This window comes from Stegastes partitus, unplaced genomic scaffold (assembly GCF_000690725.1).
Source record: "Stegastes partitus isolate 25-593 unplaced genomic scaffold, Stegastes_partitus-1.0.2 Scaffold1270, whole genome shotgun sequence".
Lineage (NCBI taxonomy): Eukaryota > Metazoa > Chordata > Actinopteri > Pomacentridae > Stegastes > Stegastes partitus.
Window position 1 is genome coordinate 48,167 of NW_007579001.1, and position 5,222 is coordinate 53,388.

Sequence of the window (5,222 nt, forward strand, 5' to 3'; positions counted from 1 at the left end):
CACAACAGTCAGATAAACACTGTAGTGACGATTAAATAACAGCCCCATGCACACCGCTGCAAATAGCATAGCAACATCTCAAAATATCCACTTTTTTAAAGGATACACTGCTGTTAAATATGAGCGTCATGTGCTCGTCCGGGGCTATTTTATTTCATTTAACAGCAGTCGTAACGGCTTATTTAAGAATTTCTTCCTCCAGTTAACATAATCCAACGAGGCCAAGAGGTGCTCAAGATTAAACACGACGATGGCGAAGAAAATAAGACGCGTCGCTCTTTTGGAAGGGCACTGCTTGTACTTCACATGCTGTTACACTGCGTACCTCCAACTATCATGAACCTATCACCACACACAGCAATCAGTATTAAATCATGTGCTCATAAACTGCTTCGCACTGTATTTAGAGGACAGGTGGTGTTTCATATATTAGGTTGATCCGCAGCTCATAAAGCATCATTGAGGTTGGGAAGGAAAAACATGACATAACCAAAAGAGAACTGGAGCCCAGTGCATTTTAATGTAATCCAGTGAACCATTCCTGCAATAAATATGAACCCAGTGGATTTATAATTGCTGCTGAGCTTAGCTGAGAGGTGAAAGGTTTTAAGATTTGAATTTCAATCCTTGGTAATCATGTGATACGATGTCATTAGGGAGCAAACAGGATGCTCCTGTTTACCAAGACATCCATTAACAGCCTTCTCTGGCTGGAGGTTTTATTCTCGGGGTTTTTCTGCTTTGTCACTGTGAAGTAATCGCACCTGATAGAAAATGATACTTTGGCAAACTGAGCCACCTCTGTGACATTTTAAATCAACTCTAATATGGCTTTTAGAAGTCAAACATTGTTAAAATTTAAGTTTTCTGGCGCAAAATGAGCATTACATAACACCACATTATGTAATAATTATACTTTTTGTTATAACTACGGATATTTTAAAGTGACACAGTGATGAGAGGCACTGAGAGTATCTTGTAAATGAACATACAGCAAAGATGATAATGCAAAGGGGGGAAATAACAGTGTTGTTTACATAGTTTGTACACAAACACTTGGGAAACAGATAAACATATCTGGATCATCAAATAACCTCGAGTCCCAGTGTGACATGCATGCAGCCTTGAGCCAAGTTCATCAGATTTCCATCTTCCCAGGAAGAGCTCGTTCTGAGAGTCAGGAGGAAACATGGAATGGAGCCCGGCTCATCTCCCAGGAGTCGGGAACAAACAGGCCTATCTAGGGACTCGGTGTGGACGGAGGAGCTGGTAAACATCTGCAGGTTTGTGCTGTGTAGGCAGCAGCCACGTGTTAATCTGTCTGATCGATGTGATTGATCCCTGCAGCTGTGGCCGCGAAGGACCTCTTTCACCACACGGCACTGTGACTGTAAGCCACACTGTGCGGCCCGAGATGAATCATGTTGACACATCTCAAGTGCCGCCGATGGATTGACGAGCTTCAGCACATACGAGCCGCCAAGTCAGTACAGTGCAGCTCAGATTCTTCAGCAGCGTGACGCGGCCTTCAGTACTTTTCCATCCGGAGTTAATGGACTGTCCTTAACTAGAAACATTTGCCACCTATGTTTGTCTTTGGACGAAGAATTCAAAATACTTTAAAGAGACTCGTTGATAAAGGTCCTCATCAGGCGCAGTGGGTGGGATGGAGTTTAGCAAATAACAGAAGGCTTAAGAGCAAATTAGACATTAGTTCCATGCATTTGAAGACATTTACATGCACAATTTGGGATATTTTGCCTCCATAACAAGTCTTTTTTTCAGATAAGCAAAGAGAAAACATCCAAAATACATATTTATGTGCTTGTTTCACTACATTCTGTCTATTTGCATCTGTAGAGTTCAATCATAATGCAGATCCCAAAATGGGCTTTCTCTCATATTATGTCTAAATCTCCATTTCAGCAGCACTTTGATGCAACACACTTTGAGTTTTTTATTCCCATCTATACCCTGAAGGTTTTAGCAGATTGCTTTGTTAATATATCATTTGTACACTGATTTATGAAATATTTTTTTACCCCAAAAACATGGTGAATTTGTTTTTTCTGGCTGTTGACAGTGATAGTAACAGCTTTCCAAAATCTGCTTATTAAAAATCTTTGACCACAACATCTCAAACAAAACATTAAACAAGAATTCTGAAGCTGCACTGAAAATTGAGAATTGTGGGATCACCTCTATGAACCAGTTAAACTGGTAAAACATACCTGCAACAATGTTCTTCACATTAAGTTGACGAGTAAAATTGAAGCCACTTTATTTCATTAAGTTTGATGGACTCAGTCATTTTAATCCTCTCAAATGAGGCGTGCTGCAGCTTAAGAAAAATCAACTTGAAGTTTCAGATTTTTCCAACTTAAGTGCTTTCTTCCCCCAAATGTAAAACCTGAAACATGATTTTGTCATCAGACTTACTGGTCTTTCCTTTTCTATGCTCCGTAATCCTAGTTGTAGCAGAAAAGGTTAAAGAAACATGGACGTCATAAAGTCAGACACACAATGAGGATGCAGTAGAAAACCTAATTTTCACACTTTTGCAGAAATAAGAATAACAGTTTGAGGGGAGAAAGTATGATGTGAAGTTAACAGAATCCACAAACGTAAAACCGTCATCACCAAAGCAGAAAGATAAGTGAGATTTATTAGTAACGGTACTTACTTCAACTGCAGCTCTGGCTTCATCCCGTGTTTGCATCTATGTTCTGGCAATGAACACAAAGTAGAACAATTTTAGATGCACAATGTCTCATCTGCATATTTGAACATAACATTTTAGAGAACTTGTAAACTTTGGAACTTGTAACACAAAAAAACACTGTTTTATCGTAAGTAATCAACTGGGGAAGTTAATTAGAAATATTAATTGGTTAAAAATATTGGAATGGACACCTTATAGTGCCTCCTCTTATTGGGAGTCTACACAAGCATCTGCTCATGTATACACGTTGGAACACTGGGATGAACAACAGCCTGAAAGGTTTTACAGAAGTTGTTTGACATATTGCCCTGTGATAGACTGCTGACCTGTCCAGGGTGTCCCCTGCCTTCGCCCTAAGTCAGCTGGGATAGACTCCAGTGAGGATTAAGCGGTGTATAGATAATGGATGGATGTTTGACATATTGACATTTATTCTCGCCATAGTTAATGAAAACATCAATTCTATGTTGAGTCAAGTGTGAAGGTCAGCTCAGCTTAGCACAAAACAGCAGCGATCTTGGCTCTTTCCAAACATTAAAAAGTCTGTGAACCAGCACTGAGCGATGGGAAAAGAGTATTCAGATTCTTTCCTGAAGTAAAAGTACCAATACATCAGTGCAGAAATACTCGGTTTAAAGCAAAAGTCCTGCATGAAATTCCCACTTTAGTAAAAGTACACGAGTAGCAGCAAAATGGAGTGAAGATTTTAAAGTGAAAGTACTAGATTGGTCCCTCTGATTAATATTTTATTATATATCTCATTATTAGATCAATAACATCAGTGTGTCAGCAGCATGTTACTGCTGCAGCTGCTGCAGGTTTGAACTATTTTCTATCCAGTTTCATCTCCAGAGACATCTAATAAATCTGACTAATGGTTAAGTACAGTTCTGACATCTATTTACTCTAATCTTTTATGTTTAGTAAAATGTGGATCATTTCAACATTTATCGAGATGAGACCAGACTAGAGGAAGGAACCCCCCCGAAAAAAACACTATTTTCCGGAGCTGTTAATAAATCATAGACAACAGAAATGCAGCCCTGAATACACACCAGTCAGAAATCACCGGTTTAATCTTTAACTATATGTTTTATTTTAAGACTTGTTATTTCATCTACTGCACAAAATCTATATTTCATAAGTTACTGAAGCTGTCAAATAAATGTAGAAGTACAATTTGTCCTTCTGGAATGTAGTGAAGTTTAAGTATAAAGCAGCAAAAAACAGAAACGCTCATGCAAAGTAAAAGTACCTCAAAGTTGTACTTAAACACTTGAGTATATATCTGTTGGTACTTTTCAATTAAAGCCAAAGCATAAAAACATCAGCATTCATGAACCACATGCAGATTCCTATCAGACATTAAAACCAGAGTTGAATAAGACATTATGGGGTAAATATTAAGCTGTTACTAACTTGGGTTGACCAACATCTTTCCACCATCAACTATATATAGAAACATCGAACACGGTAATGATTGTCACCAGTGTTCTGTACAACCTGGTTTTGTGAGTCTGCACAGCGTTGTATATTTTATGGGTTCAACAATGCAGATTTGTGCTGCTGACCCACATTAGCGCAGCAGGGCGAAGGGATCAGAGGTTGTTATGTGTGACAAGGACTAGATGATCAGTGCTGCTTTGTGCTGCACAATGACAGCGACGCGTCTTGCACAACATCATGTGACTCCGTCGTTAACCTGCTGTAACCGTGTCGGCCTGCTCAGCCGTCCCTGCATGAACGACGTGACAAAGCACCGGGGAGACTTTTACACCAACAACTTAAATGTAGTAAACTATTAGACCAATAGCTTACTTTCTTGAGCCTCAAACTCTGCACTCAACTGGAAAACAAAAGAAGATGACATGTCATGCACACGAATGCCCCATACTAGTGTCAAAATCTTTGATTCTCGTGTGTAAGTTTCATAGGAGGCCTTCAAAATCACTAAGGAGGCGCCTCCATTAAATACAGGGAGAGAAATGTCACACAAACTCCGCAGGTTCACACAACAAGCAGCTGATGAGCTTATCTAAGCAGCTACAGCGCTTCATGTGAAGAAGCTGCTATGTATGTGCAACCTTGACCTGCAAGAAAATGAAACATCTTAAACCTGCAGGAGCAGCAGGGATCAGTAACATATTACCACGGGGCAGTGACAGAAACAGATGTGGTGGTTGTATTCTCCTCCATACTTGGAAATTATGAAGGAAAATACAACAAGTTTGGTCGTTTCTGTGACATGAGATTTTCCCTGAAGTGAACGCTGGCAACTCTCATGACGTCATGACAATTCTTGTTATTCTAATCAGAACCAAGCGCATATAAACACATTCTTGTCAAGGTCTTGTAGTGCCTGTTGTTCGCTCTGAAAAAAGGCCTGCATTGTCCCACTGCAGCAGGCCTGGCCATGGCTGCAGAATTTGCAAAGTAATGTTGTGAGACTGAACTAAATTATTCACAGTCAACAAAAGGAGCATACATGGAAAGTGTAAAG